This window comes from Parasteatoda tepidariorum, chromosome 12 (genome assembly GCF_982258835.1).
Source record: "Parasteatoda tepidariorum strain Cologne lab strain chromosome 12, Ptep-v5.0, whole genome shotgun sequence".
Classification (NCBI taxonomy): domain Eukaryota; kingdom Metazoa; phylum Arthropoda; class Arachnida; order Araneae; family Theridiidae; genus Parasteatoda; species Parasteatoda tepidariorum.
Window position 1 is genome coordinate 34001724 of NC_141766.1, and position 23174 is coordinate 34024897.

The 23174-nt window shown below is 27.3% G+C and overlaps 1 non-coding gene across 2 annotated transcripts in view; it reads left to right on the top strand.

Annotated features, from left to right (window-relative positions):
• Positions 1 to 5495: 5495 nt before the first annotated feature.
• The window catches only part of LOC107454187 (uncharacterized), a 213274-nt gene continuing 195595 nt past the window's right edge, over positions 5496 to 23174 (top strand). The window contains exon 1 of one of the 2 annotated variants that reach the window (XR_015430869.1): positions 5496 to 5685. This is a non-coding gene — a transcript (uncharacterized LOC107454187). Of the gene's footprint in view, positions 5686 to 6487; positions 6623 to 23174 lie in introns of those variants that run through there. The other variant, XR_015430868.1, reaches the window with a different exon arrangement.

A 23174-nucleotide genomic window follows, 5' to 3' on the forward strand; every position in this document is an offset into this window, starting at 1 on the left:
TATTATTCTTAATGTTATCAAAATCATTACCATAGCGCTTCGGTTAAAAATCACCGAGCTTTATGGTGTTCCCATAGAGCAAGAAACACTGTAAATTTCACCACATTCTAGCAATTTTAACCATACTTTTTTTTCTTAGTGTATAATTTAAATTTGACAACACAATATTATAGTTCATCCTGAATAGAAATGTGGTGCAACTAAGCCCCATATTAAGTATGTATTTAATTTGCGTCATATTATAACTCAACGTACCGATTATATGATTTAACTCCTAACTATATTTTATGAGAACGTAAAATAAGAGTTTAAATGAACATGCTTTTCTAAAACCAGTTTATTTTAGCTAAATAAAAACCTTGTTGCTTAAAAACTAAAATGTCAGAATTCAATTTTTTAATTAACCTTAAATATAAAACAGTTATAAATTATCCCGTAGATTAGAAAACGATTATTTATCGATGTTCCAAAAGTATTTTTAAGAGTCAAATAATTTAGATAATCGCATCTTATAAACCTCAGCGTTGCAGTCATCTTTACAAATTTCAATTAAGAGTGAAATTTTAAATAGCTGTTATTAGAGAAAAAGCATGTTAACAGATTTTATCTTCCGCTCTTAAGTCTGCAGAATTCTATGACACGTTTAGATAGACCCTGAAAACGATATTTCTCTGAAAACGATATTTATTATTATTAATGAAACCTATATTATATTCCATTTTGAAGTTGATTTTTGTTTAATGATACTGTTGGATACTTTTATATGAAGTTTTTATGTGTTAGTTTATTTTAGCTAAATAAAAACATTGTTATCTAAAAACTAAAATGTCAGAATTCAATATTTTAACTAACCTTAAGTAGAAAACAGTTATAAATTAACCAGCAGATTAGAAAACGATTATTTATCGATATTTCAAAAGTATTTTTAAGAGTCAAATAATTTCGATAATCACATCTTATAAACCTCAGCGTTGCAGTCATCTTTGCAAATTTCAATTAAGAGTAAAATTTTAAATAGCTGTTATTAGAGAAAATGCATGTTAACAGATTTTATCTTCCGCTCTTAAGTCTGCAGAATTCTATGACACGTTTAGATAGACCCTTTGAAGTTCTTTCCTCACTTTTCTAATTTTAGAAACTTTATACCAGAGCCGCAAGGCAAGGGAAGAATTGATTAGATTGAAATACTTTCTCTTTCCCAAACAAATATTCTTCTCTAAATTTTATTTAGAATTTGAAATTGGCTTACAACTTTGGAAAATTGTGTCTCGTTGCAATTTTAACGATTCTGCTATTCATCATGAATAAATAAATAAAAGAAGAAAAGTGAAAATTTTGCAAAAGGGTTAAATGGAACTATTGAATTTAAATTGTAAGGTTTATTTAATTGAAATACTGCGAATCTATAGGAAAAGCTTATTGAAAGATTATTAATAATAAAGATAAATACCATATGATGAGCAAGCAAAACAACTAGAAAAAACAGAAAATGACGAGACAAAACTTTCTTACACTATTTCTCACTTTTCTTATATGATTAAGTTTCTACGTTTACATTATTTATAGTTTATAATGTTCCTTCTCTGTTTACTCAATTACACATCAAAAATTCCAAAAAAATTACCGTACTGAACACTGTAAAAAATTCCAGATCAAATTCCGGTAAAAAGTAAAGGCACTTGGGTGCATCATCGGTAAAATTCATTTTACCCTAAAATCCATTTTTTCTGTAAAATATTGTACCGTGAATTTTACAGTAATATTTATTTTTACTACTGTAATATGATCCAGATTATATACGGTGCATGGCAGTGATATTTCTGGTTTAAAAAAATAACATAATTTTTGTTAATAAACCCGAAATATAAAGTATTTAAGCCATTCATTTGGTAGATTTTCCGTTCATATGGTAAGGGTTAACCTGAAATTCTGTTTTTCAAAATTACAGTTCTTATTACCATAGATTTAGTAAAACATACAAAACTGAAAGTAAATTCAACCAACTGAAAATTTTTGATACCATGCTCTAATATATCATCATAAAATTACCATATTCTGGTAGTTTTGATCATACTTGTTCACAATTTATTTTCGTTAAATTATGAACTATTCTTATCAAGAAACACAACACCAGAGCAGCAAAAAAAAGAAAAAAATTAAAGCATCTAGATCTATAATATGCTTTACCTTTCAACATATTATAGATCTAGCATATTATATATATATATATATATATATATATATATATATATATATATATATATATATATATATATATATATATATATATATATATAATTCGCGATTTTTTTCGTGGAACCAAGAACGTTTTAGAAGTTTCTTCGTAAAATAACTTCCAAATAGCGAAGTGAATTTTCTATTTAACGAACTTTTCTTTGAGCTCCACTTTCCTTATTTCCCAAAATATTATAGAGCATTTCAAGCTTGTTAATGCATTTTATGGGGAAATAACATTGAATTGAGTTTCGAAGTTCCTTAACTTTTGGAGAAAGCAGTGAAATCCCTTTCCCTTTTTGTTTGCATTTCAAGCGAAAAACTTCAAAATTAACGGGTTTTATCAGTAGCTATGTAACTTAAGAACACATGTGGTAATGTATGTTTAAAATTACTTTTATAATAAATGCAGCTATTATTTCATACATAAATTTAGCTTTTTTGTTGTTGAAAATGCATAAAGCATAATAGTATAACACTGGATAATGTTTTGCTCTATTCTTGCTTTCCATGCAGATTTCTTCTATGGTTAAGATTTATTAAATAAATCGTAGATATTAGTTTACAAGACAAAGGTGTATCAATTGCTATTTTAATTATGTCTTGTGTTTATGATTTTAAAACCTGTTTCGTGTTGTTTAAGTAATTTCAAAAGGTGATTTTCTATTTAACGAATTTTCCACATAACGAACTTATTATTGGTATTTAACGTCTTCGTTAAATATAGGTCCGACTGCATATATGAATGAAACCCTATTTTTCTCAATATTTTTCTCCCTCTAATTTCTGTCCCTATTTTTCTCTCTAATGGTCTCTATTTTCTATGCAAACAATTTTTCTCCATTTTATCTGAAATATGTTATACTTAATTAAATAACAGAAATTTTTTTTATTCAACATTTCAAATAACAGAACATAATAGACTTTCAAGACATTATTTTTCCAGATATATCATTAACGTTTGCTCGTTAGTTTAACTGCAGTGAAAAAATAACTATATTTTCAGTAAATAAACATAAATATTTTGGTAGAACTTCGACAATGTCAAGTTTTTAGTTTCATTTTATTTTTCATCACAAGTATTTTTTCCTCATTTTCTATGAATTTTATTTTTTCGTTTCATTATCTTTTCAGTTTTTCTTTATTTTTATATGTTGTTTATGCGTTACGTATCTGGCCACAAGCAAAGATTATTTTGAATTTCAAATGACTTGTTTACCTTTTTGGAATGTCGCGGGCTATGTTAGAAATAAATTCGGATGCTTCAGTTTCCCCGATTTTAATATGTAAGCTTTCGAAAGCATAAGATTTGTTCGAAGTCCAATATTATATTTATTAAAATAACGGAACGTGCTTAAGAGTACCTTAAGAAAGTAATTTCGAGTTTTATTTTTAATATTTTTGCTAATGGCAGTTAAGTGTTGCAATCTCCAGAAATAAACTATTCAGGAATTATGTTAACCATAACGAACTTATTTAAAAATTTCAATTTTTTGCATTTTTTTGATAATTGTATCAAAATTGATAAAAATATCAAAACAGATGAATGGCTTCTATTAATAGCATCTAAAATGTTTTCTAAAATAGTTAATAAATTTTTCTAATAACCATGATAAATATTAATCAATCATTGATCAGCAGTTTTACAGTTTTTTTCAAAAAATTTAAATTTACCAAGATAACCTTTTGAGTTTGTGTGCTTATTAAATGGCAAACATAGAGGAACGAACAAAGAAATGGAATCTTCTTAATTAAAGCAGCTTTAAGTAACTAATTATCGAAGATCATTTTTATAGGCTTTCATTAAAACACTTAAAAGATAGTTTGCGATTGCCAAAAATATTAATAAAAATGACAAAATGTCGCTAATAGATTAATATTTCTTAATTATGGCACTTTAAATGTTTACTTAAATAATTTGTAGACTTTTCTAATTACCGTTATGAAAAGTAACTAATTATCAAGAAACATATTTACGGGCTTTTTATACAAATGTACCCAGATAACAATTGAAGTTTGTGGGCTTACAAAATAGATAAAAATGACAAAAGGAGATAAATGGGTTAATAATTCTAAATAGTAATAGCTAAAATATTTATTAAATAACTTCATAAGCTTTTCTTATAACCGCAATAAAGAAAAATTAACTATCAAGTCACAGTTATATTAGAGATAAATGGGGTTAATAATTCTTATTAGTAATAGCTAAAATATGTATTAAATGATTTCATAAGCTTCTCTTATAACCGCAATAAAGAAAAATTAACTATCAAGTCACAGTTATATTAGAGATAAATGGGGTTAATAATTCTTATTAATAATAGCTAAAATATGTATTAAATGATTTCATAAGCTTCTCTTATAACCGCAATAAAGAAAAATTAACTATCAAGTCACAGTTATATCAGAGATAAATGGGGTTAATAATTCTTGTTAATAATAGCTAAAATATGCATTAAATGATTTCATAATCTTCTCTTATAACCGCAATAAAGAAAAATTAACTATCAAGTAACAGTTATATTAGAGATAAATGTGGTTAATAATTCTTATCAGTAATAGCTAAAATATTTACTAAATAACTTTATAAGCTTCTTTTATAACTGCAATAAGGAATAATTAACTATCAAGCAACAGTTCTAACAGTTTTACAGGTTTTTATAAAGATACCTAGACAACAGTTTGAGTTTGCGTGCTAGCGAAATTGATAAAAATAGATATATCTGCACTCGCTATACTTTTTTTATATATAGATACACCCAGAAAATAGTTTGAATTTGAGTGCTTAAAAATTGATAAAAAAGACAAAAAAGGAAAGAGAGCAATAATATCAGCTGAAACGGTTGCCAAAGAAATTGATAAACTTTTCTTATAACAGCAATCAAGAATTACTAATCATCAAGCAACAGTAGCACAGGCTTTTATCAATATACCTAGAAAATAGTTTGAGTTCGTGTGCTCACAAAATTAAAAAATAAATAAATAAATATTGACAAAAATAAATGAAAGAATCAATCTTCCTACTTATAACAACTAAACTGTTTATTAAAATAATTCTTCAACCTTTCCTTCAACCACGATAAACAGTAACTAATTATCAAGCAACAGTTTTATTTGTTTTTATAAGTAGATACCCCTAGATAACAGTTTGAGTTCGGGTGCTTACAAAATTGATAAAAGTGACAAAAAGAGATGAATGGATTAATATTTCTTTTTAGTGTGTAGCGAATAATCTTCAAGTGAATAAGCGGTTTGATCTCAGTTGCGTCAGGTCAGGCATCGTTACCATAGCTACAATATGTCGCTCACAACAAAATATTCAAAGCCACGATACTCAATCTAAAAAATCATAACGTCTGAACAATGCTAGCAGTTGACAATGTGATTCAACCAAACATAAAATATTTTTGGAGTTTACGAAATTTAAGTGCTATTTGAGATTTTTTTGAGGTAAATATAGATTTCACTAATACTGTCACTTCGCACACAAAATGACTTTGGATTTTTATTCCTGAACTCATAAAATTGTTGATAAACGCACAATTCACTAATATTGCACATTTTTGTGTTTATATGTGTATCCTCCATTACTTTTTTTACGAATATAGCAACAGAGTTTCACGAATGTTGTTGATATGTAAGAAATGCTTTCGTGTTTTTTAAAACATTTTATCAATTTGAAAAGCATATTATCGTTTAAATTGAAAAACATATTATGAAATTAAATTTAAAAGTATATTATCGTTAAAATTGAAAAGTGTGTTATCGTTTCAATTTTACACGAATATTCAAAGCCACGATACTCAATCTAAAATAATCATAACGTCTGAACAATGCTAGCAGTTGACAATGTTATTCAACCAAACATAGAATATTTTTGGAGTTTACGAAATTTAAGTGCTATTTGAGATTTTTTGAGGTAAATATAGATTTCACTAACACTGTCATTTCACACAAAATGACTTTGGATTTTTATTTCTGAATTTATGAAATTGTTGATAAACGTACAATTCACTAATATTGCACATTTTTGTGTTTATATGTGTATCCTCCATTACTTTTTTTACGAATATAGCAACAGAGTTTCACGAATGTTGTTGATATGTAAGAAATGCTTTCGTGTTTTTTAAAACATTTTATCAATTTGAAAAGCATATTATCGTTTAAATTGAAAAACATATTATGAAATTAAATTTAAAAGTATATTATCGTTAAAATTGAAAAGTGTGTTATCGTTTCAATTTTACACGAATATTCAAAGCCACGATACTCAATCTAAAATAATCATAACGTCTGAACAATGCTAGCAGTTGACAATGTTATTCAACCAAACATAGAATATTTTTGGAGTTTACGAAATTTAAGTGCTATTTGAGATTTTTTTGAGGTAAATATAGATTTCACTAACACTGTCATTTCGCACAAAATGACTTTGGATTTTTATTTCTGAATTTATGAAATTGTTGATATACGTACAATTCATTAATATTGCACATTTTTGTGTTTTTATGTCTATCCTCCATAAATTATTTACGAATATAGCAACGGAGTGTCACAAATGTTATTGATATATAAGAAATGGTTTGGTGATTTTCAAAATATTGTATCAATTTGAAAAGCATATTATCGTTTCAATTGGAAAACATATTATCATTTAAATTTAAAAGTATATTATTGTATAAATTGGAAAGTGTATTATCGTTTCAATTTTACAATCGTCTTTATTCAATGGGTTTTTAAAATTGCTTGAAAGTAATATTTCACCTATACACGACATTTTTTATGTCAATCTTTTTATTTATTTATTTCTTATTTTTATTTTCTTATGGACTTAAAATTAATGTGTCACGTTTGTAATTGATAAGTAAGGGATTTGGAGATTTTTGAAAGCATATTATCGTCTCAATTTCTATATTTTCCAAGCTTTTTATAGTTTTTATTCAACAGATTCATACACAGAGAATATTTTCTCTGTGTATTTAGAATTTAAAGCCATTAGTTTCTCAAGTCAATTATTCAAATTTATTCTTTTGATTAAAAAAAAACAGTAGGTATTGAACCTGAAAATGAAAGTAAGTAACAAAACATTTATTTTTAAAGTACTCATCAAGCATAATTTTTGATAAATTTTCGAGATTTGTAGCTCTAAATTCAAATAACATAGCAACTCAATATTTTCCCCAAATTTAAAGCTTTAAAGTAAAATAATATTTAAAAAAAGATTTTACAATTGTAATTGAGTATTTTCTTATGTATATAAATTTACGAATTAAAAATATAAATTCGTATGCAAAATTATAAATAAAATAAATCTTAAAATTTTGGTCGATCCTTAAAATTTTGCAATAACTAAATTATAAGTAAACTATAAAAATGAACTCTAAAATGAACCTTAAAATTTGTTTTATGAATTTGATCTGATGCATGTCCTCTTAAATGATTGAAAGAATCACTTATAAGTAAAACAACAGATACATACTATTCTAAATAAATGTAAATAGCGCAGTTTTCGTAAAAGTAAATGTCAATTCGTTTAAAAAAACAGAATACATTTTAAAATGTGTGTGTTTAAATTAAAAGCATGAATTATTTGCTGCTCCCAATTTGCATTTTTTATTTTATTTTTAAAAACTAAATTTTTTTTACTCATAATTAAAACATGCATAATAATTATTGACAACCCATTAATGGTCGTACTTCATAAATAATGTTTGAATAAAAAAAGCAAACTTTTTTCCTATTAAAACTTTTAAAATTTCAGATACACATTTTTATTATTGTCCTTATTGATAGAGTATATCCCACAGTTTCACAGTCAAATTAAATCTAATGTCATCTTAAATAAGTTATGTGTATAACTCCATCAATAAATTCATCAAGTATTTAAAAAGAGAAAACAATAATTCAATAAAAAATATTGAAGAAATTACACACAATTTTTTTGTGTACTTTATGGTTTCACAATAAAAAGACTAAAAATATTTTCCATTTCTTCCATAAAATTTATTATTACTTTAGTTGTCCTCATCGTTATTATTGTTCATTATAGTTCTATACTCCATAGTTTTGTTGTCAAATAAAACGGATATTAATTTTAATCATGTTGTAATCATATTTCATGAATAGATTTATAAAAAAAACAAAAAAACAAATATAAGTTAATAATTTTATTTCTGAATATTCTAAATTTCTGAATATTTTTTAGAATAATTTACCACAATTAAATTGATTTATTAACTTTTAATTTAAAATTAACAGTTAAATACTTAAAAGCAAGCAGAGTATTTTTTAGGATAAGCATGAGCAGTATTTAGTTCCCGACCATGATTCGTCAAATGTTTTAAAGAGTGAGCTGTGGTGGCTCAAGGTATGAGGTGGCTCAAGAGAGGGCTCGCCTCTCAATGAGATGACCCGGGTCGATCCCAACGATAGGTGATCGATTCGAATTCCGGAATCGACTCGCTCCGTAAAATATCCTCAGCGGTAGACGGATTATGGGTTAGAGTCCCCTTGCAGTCAGGCTAACCATGAGAGGTTTTCGTAGTTTTCCTCTCTATGTAACGAAAATGTGGGTTAGTTCTATAAAAAAGTCTTCCACGAATGCAAATGTCTCCCATTACTTGATCTTGGAGTTCCTTTGTCTTCTGGATTGGATTCAAAATTACATGGCTACGGAGTTGAACATAGGTAGTCGTAAACGCAGAATTGAGCCTACTGTTTAACGCCGGTTATAAAATAACATAATAAAATAAAATGATTTAAGGACAAACTAATATTTAAATTATAATAATTAAATAATTCACCAGCTATGTAAAATAATCATAAAGACTATACTAAGCAATAAATTTAATTGTTTAATATCTACCCGGAGAAATTTTTTTTGTAAAATTACCGTAATCTATGGGACTAGCACTTCTGGTAAGAAAACCATAATTCTGATAATAAAATTCATAATTTATGGTATTTAAACCATTCAATTAGTAATTGTTACATTCATATACTAATGATTTACTGGGAATTCTGGTTTTCAGAATTATAATTTTTATTTCCACACAGTTTGTAAAAAACACAAAACTGAAAAGTAAATTTATCAGAATAAATGGCCATGCTCTAAAGTGTCATTATAAAGTTACCAAATTTACCATATTGACCAAATTTGATTACATATTACACTAACTTCGGGAAATTTATTCCAAAACTAACTCTTTTAAATACCTAAAAGAATAAGTTTTGTAGAGATAAACTATAAACATTATTGTTAACAACATGCCTCTTACGTTGCAACAAGTAGAATTCTTAGAATAACGATAAAAATGAAGTTCATCTTAGATATTTTATCGATATTACTTCTAATGATAATTCCTTGATCTTAATATTTAGGTCATTACTCCAACCGAATTCTTCATTTTTTTAGAACATATTTATTCAGTTTTGAAAGAAGTCGCATCAAAAGTTATAGATAACGATTCAAAACCTTTCTTTGAAAAGCGCATTTATCAAAAATATCTTTACATAAAGGTAAACAATGTTTTAAAACGAAATATGAAGAGATGTATTGAATAAAATCAAACTTTTGTATAACTTGAAGCAATATCTAATATTCTTTGTAAACAAAATATCTGATTAATGTTTATTTTCTAAATATATTTTTAGTGTAGAATTTAAAATGAATATTTTAATTTACTTATATTTCAAAAATATGCGTTCAGTGATTTATTTCTCTTAGAGCCAGCTATAAAAAACCCTTAAAAGTAATAGATTATTTGTTTTGATGTTTGTTTTCTGAATTAATTTTTAAAAGATACGATTGTACGATATATGTTTGTTTTTAAATATGTTTCCGTTGGGTAAGTTGGGGGGGGGTATTTAATATTTTTCTTATTAAGCTATTTTTAAGAAATATGAATTTTTGTGCTACCTTTAAAATAACAACAAAAAATATCAGTCGAAATAGAAATTACTGTATTGTTTATTTCAAATGAAATTTCAATTTATCACATTTAAAAATTCTTAAACTAAATCAATCCATTCCAGCATTAAATGATTCTGCTTCAATGACGAGGGGAAAAATTGAGTTCAATACTCTCTCAAGGAAATAACAGGGAGCTGTTATGACATGGGCTGTCACATCCGTCACAGCTTCTTTAAAAAACGTATCGACAGACTGGGTGTTTGTTTAGAAAAATGAACAATCGTTCCTCCTTGAAAATAATGCAAAAATTAAAGAAAATAAATGTTATTTTGTATTTTTTTAAGAAATTGGAGACATTATTTTTGAGATATCTCTCGTATTTATATGAGAAAAACTTTCACTCGCGCACAGTTTCAATATAAAAATTTATACTGCAAAATTATCTTAAACATTTTGAAAGGCTAAGCTTACATGAACAGTACTTTTCTATATTTCTTAAAGTCAATTTTTTATATATTAATATCTAAGGATGGATTAGATAATTTATTATTTCAATTCCGAATGGGTAGTAGTTTATAAGTTATTTAGTTAAATGACAGATGCTACTATAATGACATTAATTTCATTCTCCTACTCATTTATTTTACGTTAAATGTAATTAATTTAGTGATTTTCTGTCTTTCTGTGATCATTCTATTGTTCACTGAAAAAAAAAGTCATAACTACCAGAATATGGTAAAATTTGCAATGCTTCTAACTCTGTGGGAATACCAAAAAGCACAATAATTTTTACCGAAGTGCTTTGATAATGAATTTAGTAAAGTTAACAATAAAATATGGTCTTATGTTACGTAGTAAAATTTGGTAAATATGGTAGTCTTATCATGCTACCTTAGAGCAAGGCATAAAAACCATTTATTCGGTTAAACTTACTTATCAGTTTTGTATTTTTGACAAAATGTGTGATGACAAGAACTATAATTTTGAAAATTAGAATTTCGGGTAAATCGTTACTATATGAACATAAAAATTACCAAATGAATGGTTTATATATCGTACATTTCGGTTTTATTACCAAAATTATGTTTTTTTACCAGAAATGTTTTTATTATTCAGCACGATAATTTTACCAGAATATTTTCTCCGTTTTTATACGTTTCCAACTTTTACTGACAAATGTACAAATACTGCTTGATTCAGAATTCCGGTTAAATTTGGTAAATGATTAAAAATTAATTATTCTAACTTACAGGCTTATATAATTTTTAAATCAAAATAGTGAATATAATAAATGAAGACTTTGGTGGTAAAAAATATTAATCCTCAGATTTTCAGTCAGGAGATAAACGGGTTTATATTTTCGCAAAATATCCTTACCATGACAATTGTCAAATTAATTATAAATTAAATTAATCTTGTATAAAATACATTATAAGTTTCTTATTTATTAGAATCTCAACTTACACTTTAAAAAATATTTTCTTGGCTGTCTATGTAATCGAATTATGAAAAAAAGTAAGTTTTTGATAATTTACAGTTTCCATTACTCATTTAACTCAAAAAGCGTATACATTTACATTTTTACACAGTTTTCCTTACATGTGTAAAGTTATTATCGCACTTAAAATTTCATTATAGACGAAACTAAAAAAACAATAGCTGTATTAAATTTATTTAACTTTTCCCTATTGCAGTTAATTGTACTCATAATAGAGAATAATTCACATTTCGAATAATTTTCCGTCCTATTTTTTTCATCACCTTTTCTTAAGCTAGTTATTCTCTTTTTTGCCACCATTATTGCTTCAATATTTTCTTTAACAAATTTAAATATTATATAAAGACTTCCCCGTGAACAATCATTATATGAACTCTATAATAAAAGAAGTCCAAAGAATTAAAGATTTATTGTTTTTTTCTGTTTAATGTTGCATTGTTTTTTTTCTCCATATTAATATTAAAATCTTTTTTATTATTATTGTAGTCTATACTTTAATTCGTGATCTATTATAATAAAATTAAGTTTTGCTTTTGTTATGAATGTTCAGAAATAGCGTGACACAAGTGTTTTGTTGTCAGCATGAGACCTGCATCATTTGCAATGATATATACATAAAATTTATTATCTGTGAACACGCAAATCTAAATTAAATTATCGAAAGAAAATAGGTTGTGCCTTCATACTAATCATTAATGTTCATGTTTCACAAAGTATAGCAAAATAATATATTTTTAAATTTTTTATAAACCACATCGAGAAAAAAAGTATTTCATTTTCTTTTTCTTTCATTTTATAACAGTCATTGAACAGCCGACCCAATCTTGAATTTAGGACTACTAATGTTCAACTCCGTAGCCTTGAAATTTTGAACCCGATTCAGAAGACAAGGAAATTTGTGGATAAATTATTGGGGCATTTTTCATAGTGGAAGACTTTTAAATGGAGTTAAACAGCATTTGCGTTACATGGAACCTCTGGAATGAACTTAAATCTAATGAACTTAAATGTTTATATGTCGCAAAGTATAGCAAAATAATATATATTTTAATTATTTATAAACCACATGGAGAAAAAAAGTATTTCATTTCATTTTTCTTTCATTTTATAATAGTCATTGAACAGCCGACCCAATTTTAAGTTTAGGACTACGAATGTTTAACTCCGTAGCCTTCAAATTACCCAATTCTGAAGACAAGGAAATTCCCGGATAAATTATTGGGTCATTTTTCATCGTGGAAGACTTTTTAATGGAGTTAACGCGAATTTGTGTTACATGGAAAGGAAAACCACGAAAATGCTGTTTAAATTTATGCTGTTTAAATTTAATTTATGTAAGAGCTTTGCGAGGTTAGGTTTGTTATTTCAAAAAAGGAAATAAATCTGCAGATGCTAATCTGCAGCAAGCCACCAGAGAATTTCTGCTACCTGTGTTTTGGTAAAAATTGGAGCACTGATAGTATAGTATAATTTGGAACAAGAAGAGCTACGCTTTAATTTAGAGAAGTAATAAAATTTGAAGTAGAAATAGTCGTGATATAGTTCAAAGAAGTGGTAGTTGTGCAATTTGGAACAGTAGTAGTTAGCAATATGTATATTACATATACAAAATAACAATTTTTATTTTTATATTTATCTTAATACTGGAAAAAATAGTTGTTTGAGAGAACGGTCCTTTTAAATAGATTTATCAAAGTCATTGACTATGACCTAGATACGAAATGTCGATACGGGTGGAGTAGTCATTTAATAAGCCACCCTAATTCAAAGAGCTTGGAATAACGGCTATATTATTCAAAATGAATAGTTAAGATTTCTTTTTATCTTTGTTAATGTTGTAAATTTTTTCCATCAGTTTAAAGAAATAGCGTAAAAGAAACATAAATATTATGTATGGTTTTGTAAAAGTTTTATGCATATTTAAAAACTTTTTCTACTTTTAAAGAAGACAACTCTGATACAATAAAATAGAATTAATGGAGCTCGAGAAAACAAGATGATTTTTGATTGAGATTTCAAATAGTAAGCTTGGTCTCTGGTTAACTCTTTGAAATATACAACTGTAAAATCTTAAAATACACATAAATCTGTATATTGACAAAAAAAGTGTGGTCAAAATTACCAGAATATGGTTATATTTACCGTGTTTCTGGCTCTATGGGAACACCAAAAAAAAAACGAGGTAGCTTTTACCAAAGCGCTTTGGTAATGACTTTTTGGTAAAATAAATACTGAATTATGGTTTTTATTACCATGCTGTTCGGTAAAAAATGCGGTATAATTATATAATTTTAAGCAAAAGTCCGTAATTTTAACAGCGTTAGTATAGTTTGAGATGATGCAAAAATGTTCATTTTGATAACCTCGATTTTATTTAGCCAACACTTGTTAACTCTGTTTCTCGTAAGTTATTTGCTTATTCTTTTCCTAGCCTATTTTTTCCTATGTAAGCTGTAAGTTAATATCTACCAACATTTAAAACAATTAAGAAATATGCATTTGTAGATGTACAAACACTTGGACAAAGCTAAACTGAATCCATCACAACAGTCTAAAATGGAAGCGTATAGGTAACAAATCTTGCTGTTTCAATAGATGCATCTTTTTATGTCCATCTCTAATTTGTATTATTTGCTCTTTAACTTGACGAGGTTTTAAATAAATTGTACTTTGTAATGAGTACACAAGCCTCCATATGTATGTCAAAAAAAATCTTAGAATAGTAATGATTTTTTTAAAATTATTTATACACCAGTCTCATCTTTCCGTCAAACGCTATTTAAGATGGTGGTAGCGGATTCGAATCAAAACGTAACCATATATGTGCAACAGTAATTAAATAAATTTAGTTTAGATATGCATACAGGGGTCGTGTGCTGAATGCAAATAATTGCTCGTCTCTTGTCAAATTGCTGAACAGATAAGATAAAAATGAGAAAAACAGCACAAATTTATTGAGCCCACAACCTCAACGCTTTTGAGTGCTTGGCAGAAGGACAACATCACACAGCAATAAGCACACCAATAGAACCTTGCCGTGCAGTATTGCTATTCCGCTAACCGATCTGAAGCGTATATGTAGTGGGTTCCAATACCTCTATAACATTCGATGTATATTCTTACTGCCTATCGTTAAATTGGGCTATCTGTCAAAACATTGTGCTATCTACTGAAAGGAATTTTTAAGTCGTTCTTTGTATTAACGAATAAACCCACTTATATTTGTAAATAAATAAATGAATCCTACTAGATCATGAAAGATGGATGAAACAGTCACCATAGTATCATATATTTGAGTTTAGTATCTTTCTAACACTATAATTAAACATTTGAAGCCATCATATTTGTCCCTTTAGTTTTAGTTATAATTAAAAATTTATATTAGAATAAGAAATAATCAACAATCATCTAACTCCTATCATTATTTAAACAGACTATCATTTAAAAAAAAAACGTGCAAGTGTAAACAGATTATTACCCTTCCGTTTGGTAAGAAGTTCTGAAGATAATTTTGGTAATTTAATCGTGATACTTTAGAGCAGGAATGGGGAAACTACGGCCCGCGGGCCAACTGTGGCCCGCCGGAAGATTTTATCCGGCCCGCGGACAGAATTTCAACTAGCCGATCAGTGGCGAATATATCTACTTTGTTTAAAACTATTTTTGTTGATTTCTTTTTTAGCAAAGTACTGATGACCTTTTCACTTTCTCTATTTTTGTTCTACAAAACATAAATTAATCAAAATAGTTAGCACAAACAGCTTTAACTGGTAAAATGTTGAAAGCAAAAGTTCTTTATAGAATACAATAGCTGTAGATTAGCTCCAACTAGTATTTGTCTTTCTCGAGGAGCAGACATATGGAATCTAATATAGGTGAATTGTACTTCACTTGAGGCTGACTACGCGTTTTAAGTTCCAACGAACGGATTTTTCTGCCGGCTCTAGTTCTAACATAATTTACTGCGTATGGAAAGGTTGCACACATACAACGTCATTGTAAATAATGGTGAAATTATTAAATGTATAAAATGGTTACTGCCTTTTTGAGTTATTTGTAAACATTTTTTATCCCAAAATGGCAACTAAAAAACGCAAAGTTGATGTAGAGTGACATGCACTCAATGATGAATTGACTTTATTTTATTTCAGAAGTTTTTACTCGGCCCACCAAACTTTTTTTTCTAGATTTTTGGCCCACGACCCAAAAAGTTTGCCCATCCCTGCTTTAGAGCATGGTAAAAAAACTTTTTATTTGGTTATATTTACTTGAGATTTGTATTTGTTACTAAATGTTTTGTAATAAGACCTATAATGTTGAAAAGCAGAATTTCCGGTAAACTGTTAAATTACCAGTTTTTTTGTAAAATTACCAGTAGTTTGGTAAGAAACAAAGACATTAAAAGGTTAAAATTACCAAATAAATGGTAAAATCATTGATAGTTCTGAAGATAATTTTGGTAATTTTATCGTGATACGTTAGAGCATGGTAAAAAAAGTTTTTATTTGGTTACATTTACTTTTGAGATTTGTATTTGTTACTAAATGTTTTGTAATAAGAACTATAATGTTGAAAAGTAGAATTTCCGGTAAACTGTAACAACAGCGGTAAACTGTCAAATTACCGTATGAATGGTTTAAATTTCGTATATTTGGTTTCGTTCACCAGAAATGTCTTTACCTTACAAGTGTGATGATTTTGTCAGAATTTTTTTCTCCGTGTAGTATTAAGCAATAATCTCGAGTTGAAATTGTGTTAAAATTAGCATTGAGCATTTCAACTACACCAAAAATATAAAATTAGCGCGAATTAATTCTGTGACTCGTATCAAATAGGGCATTTGAAATGCTTATTTAAATGTATTATACTTAGGAATCGATTCTCAAAACTATTTCCCACAGTTAGTTTTGCTTGCACGAAATACGAGTCTAGTGTTTCCTTTTATTTTGTTTTCTACCTGTTCCTGGCCAGAATAGCCTGGTTTTTAGGGTGTTGGTCCCGTGTCTAAGAGGTCATGAGTTTAATCCCCGTTGTCCATGTAAAAAATCTTGACTGTTGCCCGTTAAACTTGCCGGGGTCACAAAGTCTCCATGATAAAGCCTCCATAATAAATCAATGCTTCTGGGGATACTGGATTGGAGATTGATCGTGCTCTGGTTCAGGTCAAAATTATGATCTGCGGATGGGTGGATGGTGTGTGAATATGATGTCCCTGTAACGGGAAGTGACGTATGTACGTTGGTTCCGGATTATCCTCAGAGATGTTTCGCAGATCGTCACTAATAGCTCATTGCGCAGCTTTAGTGCGACGTAAATAAAAAAAAAGTACCAAAAGTATCAAAGTCTACCTGTTCCGGCAGGGAGAAAAAAAATCTGGTAGAAACTGTATGGTAAAGACCTTTCTAGTGAAAAAGAAGCCATAATTCTGGTTAATAAAATCACAATATACAGTATTTAAACCATTCATTTGATATTTTTTTCGTTAATATAAGGGTTTACACTGTTCGAATTTTCATTCTAACTGGCTGCAGTCAGTTTATCCTATTAGCCATGCGATCAAGAAAATTTTTACATTTACGGTTTTTAAACTGTTTACAACTAGTATGGTTCAGGAACCGTGGATATAAAACGATACGTTTTTAACCATTTACAATTAGCATGCTTTCAAGACCATAAAAAAGGAATTGAACTTGATATTGGAGGTAGCCTTTTTGTTTGGCAATGGGCATTGGAGTTAGGTTGTGGTTGAGATGTGTTTCATCAAATGAACCACTGAATGTGGTATAATTAATTTTTTTCTGGTTGTTTTACCTAACGTAAGATATGGAAAATACTATACTTTTCGTGTTATGCAGTTTTATAGAGCTGCCATCTATGCGTATTTGAGAGAGCTATTTTCTAATAGTCCAGGGTCACAAATGGCGGAGTGCAGCATGCTGGAAAACCTTCATGTGTTGAAGAGAAAGAATGAATTATTGTAGGGTCAACACTGGGGTTATTAGTTAAAAATTATGTTATTAGTTAAGAATTAAATGTTTTGTTTTTCATTTTCTCAATCAAATTATTCCTAAATTCCTTTTTTCCTCCGCAACGTAAAGAAGTCAGAAATAGAATATGCCGTTCCGATTCCTTTAAAATACTTCAAGATTCCAAAAAAACAAACAAATGAATTATTGCAAGTAAAATACGTTGCTATGATGCTACTGTAATTCCTTCATTGCCCAAGATGGTGAGATGTACTAAAAAGTTCCTTGATTAAAGTGGCTAAGTTGCTGCCAAGTCTCTTTTTTATTTTATTGCAATGATCGAAGCTTTAAATTAAATTTTGTAAGACACACTTCAATTCAAATGAAACTTCTTTAACTCTAAAATAATTCCCCAACTAGGATTAATTTATACTCCCCTAATGTATCCATCGAAATTTGTTTTCGAAGTTCGCGGACTAAATGAAGGATTTAAACTTTAATTGAAAGTTTTCCGTACTTTCATTAGTATAATAGCAGCAGACGATATCATGTTTCGGAGCTGTCTAGTCAAAGCGTCAGGTTCATTCAGCTTTAACCTGACTCTCTCTCTATTTCGATCAATAATGTGTTAGCGTCAGTTATGGGTACAGTGAGTTCAAGAAAGGGATAATTTTTTGTTTATTTTTTTAAAATACAAATAGAGTTTTCTTTGTTGTGAAATTTTTATAGTTCTTCTTTTGAAATAGAAAAAGCTTTTTAGATTCCTATTTTCCATTATTATTTTTTCACAAAGTTTTTTAAAGACATCGAAAATTAAAAAAAGGAATTATATATAGGGAATAATGCATATAAGTAATAACCTAAGGCTTGAGGATTATAATAACTCTGAGAAAATAGTCATATATATGGAAATTGGAAATGGAATAATTTAGCTTGACATATTTATGTAGATAAATGTAAGAAAACTTAATAAAGACCTTCAAAAAAATTCAGGAAACGAAGCTTAAAAGTGAAGAAAAAAGTTTTAATAAAATTAATAGGGGGATTTTAGGAGAAAAGAAAGAAGAAAAAATATGAGTTCGAAAAAAATAATCTTCCATCTTTTATTTTTTATTCATTTTTTTAAATATTAAAGAAAGCTATAGAGTAACTAAATTACCCTTAAGTGTAAAAAGAATTTAAAATAATGCAGTTAAAAATATTTATTTTTAAATTGAATTATTTTTGGAACATAATCTTTTCCCTTATGAAATCTTAAAAAATGGGATAATAAGAAATTGTGAACAAAGTAATTCAATTGTAAAATAATTTTTTAATCTATTTTAAAGGGAAAAAATTAAATAATATATTAGTCACTAATTACTAACAAAAATATTGTAAATTATTTTCCATCTAATACTTAAGAGTTTGGCAAATATATTTTTTACTAGAGCCGGAACTAATTTCAATTTATGATTTTCGAAATTAACAGTTAGCTTGTTGCTATGAAACGTTCTATTTGAAACAAATTTTATTATTTCTATAAACAGGTAATTTTTTACATTCTTGAAAGACTGCTCGTTACATGCTATGTTTAATTTTTAAAAATGTTCTTTTTTTATTTTTAAAAAAACAGCATTACTGAAGCAGCGTCCCATGCAAACTATAAAAGCGTCATTGGTTTCATTTAAGTAATATTTATTGACCAAAAGGTTTCATTCATCCAACATAGTTCAAAATATGTGCTTAAGAAAATGAACACATCTTGTAAAGCGTGTTTTAGAAAATAGATATAGCATGATATATGATCATTTAAAAATATGATCAGAGCTAAAAATCAGCTTTAAAGAAAATAAACAGAGCTTCAGGTACATGTTTTAAAAATAGACATAGCTCAAAATTCGCATTGAAGAAAATAGACATAGCTTGAGGTATATGTTTATAAAAATGAACATATATAAAAATTCATATTAAGGAAAATAGACATAGCTTGAGGTACATGTTTAAAAAATGGCCATAGCTTAAAACGAGTGTGGAAGAAAATAGACATAGCTTGAGGTATATGTTTATAAAAACGAGCATATATCAAAATGCATATTAAGGAAAATAGACATAGCTTGAGGTACATGTTTAAAAAATGGTCATAGCTCAAAACGAGTGTGGAAGAAAATAGACATAGCTTGATGTATAGTTTATAAAAATGAGCATATATCAAAATGCATATTCAGGAAAATAGACATAACTTGAGGTACATGTTTAAAAAATAGCCATAGCTCAAAACGAGTGTGGATGAAAAGAGACATAGCTTGAGACGCGTGTTTGAAAAATAGACAAAAATGAAAAATAGAACTCAAAATGCGTGTTTAAAACATAGAGATAGCTTTGAACGAGCACTTGAAAAATCGAATATAACTCAAAATTAACCATTAAAAAATTGAACATAGCTTTTGTTTCCGTTTCTTAAAATACTGTTATGACTATTGTATTTTAATAGAAGCAATTAGTTAATAGTTTTTTGTAACAAACCGTATCAGAGGTACCGTAGATGTTAGAAAATTACCTTGGTTGTTTCACATTTAAAAGGTTTTATTGAATATGCAGTTTCTTTAAAGTGTATTTTGAGCTATATATCTATTTTTTTAAACAAGCATTTTAAGATATATTCATTTTTATTAAACATGCAATTTGACCTTTGTCAATATTTTCAAATTCTCATATCAAGTTACGCTTCTTTGCTAAATATGCATTTCAAACTTTTCAAACATCCGTTTAAAATTATGTCCATTTTCTTTAACGTGCTTTTTGAGCAAAGTTTGCTGACGACTTTAAAATGTATTATCTTTGGATATTTAAAAAATGTTAATATGTTCTAAAATTTCAAACCATTGTTGATATTTATATTGAATTTATTAAAAATATTCCTTCAAAGTCTATTTTAAATGTATCAAATTAATCTATATAACATTTACTTATCATACAGTTGATAACTTAATTGTGTAATACATAATTAAGTTACTTTATTGTTGCTAAGTTCGGATTTTTTTTTCACTTTCAATTTTTTCTTGACGAAAGCTTTTATTAAAATTTTTTGTCTAAATGTTTGTTCATCGTAGGGTTACATGAAGGACCGGGGGGCATCATAATGGAAAGCCACACATTTTAAAATTGTTCATAAGAGCACTTCTAGCTAAAAATACTGTTATTTCCCTCTGGGCTATGAATTTTTCTGCGTATAACGCTGTAATCTAGTAAAAACTAGTAAATTGCATAACTGTAAAAAATACTAAATAACAGTTTGATGTAAAAAATTCATACATGAAAAAAAGTGTAGCTTATCATTAAATTGCTTTAAGACCTTCATATTTAAATTCCTTATTGAATTATGAAGAGAGAGTTTTAATTTTAACTACATTTTCTAAGCAAAGCTACAGTTTGAAATTAAACTTATAATTTATTGAATGGAAATATTTTTGATTCAAGTGTATGAACTAACTACATAATGTAAACAAAACCCAATGCACTATTTAAAATTTTTATATTAAAAACAGGAAGAAGTTTTATATTAAAAAAATTGCTATTTAGTATTTTGTATATGAAAAATTTATTTCAATTAAATTTTTCGAAATAACCATAAACATCATAAACATTTAAAACCCACAAACTGTACGTAACCTTTAAATCGTAATGTTCTTCAAACAATCATTAAAACCTTTTGATTGAAATCTAATTATATTTAGAATCTATCCAATTTAAAAGATATTCTGCTATAGGACATCATTAAATACTATTAAATGCTATAAAGTTTTTATAAATTATACGATAGCAAAAAAATTCGCATATTTTTCCAGTTCGTTCAAAAGATTATCGTAAAAATAGCTTTGTTTATCTATGATTCGTTGCAACTCCAATTTAATTTAAATTAATTAGATATCCTTCTTTTTTGAATTTTCGAAAACCAATTACAATTTGCTGACTGGGTTGAACAAACACAAATAATTATAGTTTAAGAGTTGAACAGCCGCTAGATAATTATTTTCTTTCCTAAAGATATTATAAAAAAAAATGAATAATTTATATCCTCTTTTTGAAGAATAAGTTATAGGTAATCTTATTCATTGATCACATGGAAATGGAAGAATGTTGGTTGAACAATTTTTATAATTATAGTAATAAATTGGGGTAAAATGAATAAAAGTCTTTCATACACAGAGAAAAAAAAATCGGGTGAAATTATTTTACTCTAAGGTACATTTCCGGTAAAAAACAACCATATTTCCAGTTAATAAAGTGAAAATATACGGTATTTAAACCATTTACTTGATAATTCTTTCACTCATTCGCATGATAACGGTTCAGCAAAAATTCTGGTTTTCAAAGTAATAGTTCTGATTAACACACATTTAGTAAAAAATACAAAACTGAAAAGTAAATTTAGCCGAATAAATGGTTTTTATGCCATGCTCTAAGGTATCATGATAAAATTTAAATATTTTACCACAGTTACCAAATTTTATTACACATTATCATCAAACAATATTTTATTGTTAATTTTACCAAAATTGTTACCACAGCGTTTTGGTGAAACTTACCGAGCTTTTTGGTTTTCAAAGGTAAATTTTAGCATATTCTGGTAGTTTTGACAATACTTTTTTCTCAGTGTACTTATTCTTAAATTGTGAGCTTTTATACATCTGAAAAATAACTTTCATGATATTTTTATGATAGTGACGCATTTTTGTTGTTGTAATAGCTTTTAAATGAAGTTATACGCTTTTATTTATGACTCAAAATACAATTTTGAAAAACAACAATGTATAATACATATAATATAGTTACAAATTATTATTCAGAGAGCTTGAAAAAATAAAATCATTATACATTGAAAATAAAGAATACTACAAACCAGAAAATAGTAAAATTTACTTTATTTTCTGGCTCATTGAGAACATAAAAAACTAAGGTATTTTTTAATTCTGTATTTTTTTGAATATGAAATTTACGGTATTTTAAAAGGTACGATAATGATTAAGCTCTAGTTCTAATACTATGGTTTGATTCAAATTAATGTCTAAGCAAAAAGAAACAAAAAAAGAAAAAAACAGATTTTTGAAATTTGTTGTAAGACAGAGGGAATGAAAGTAATTAAAACCAGTTTGGTTGACTGATGAAAATTGCATGTGTTAATAATCTCCTGGCAATTCTTCTATGTGCACTTCGATAATTAAAGAAATTTGTCATTTTTCCTCCCACCTTTCTCAGTAAAGTATAAAACTATTTTTTTTACAAGTAAAACCTTAATAACTTCGAATTTGTTGGTTCTATTGACTTGCGATAGGGTTAATCCCTTTCAACGTAAAACAAATTATTGGAAACAATACCTCATTTGTCTAAAAAGCAATATATTATAAACTGTTTTTCAAGTGTTTGATGAACTCTACAACCTCATAAATGTAAAGTAAACACAGTAATAAATTAATGAGAAAAATTGCGAGAAAATTTTAAAAAACTATTTTAACTTTCCCTGAAATTATTTTCTTTCGTCTTTTATCAATAAAATTTTGTTTATAACACGTGAATCATAGAA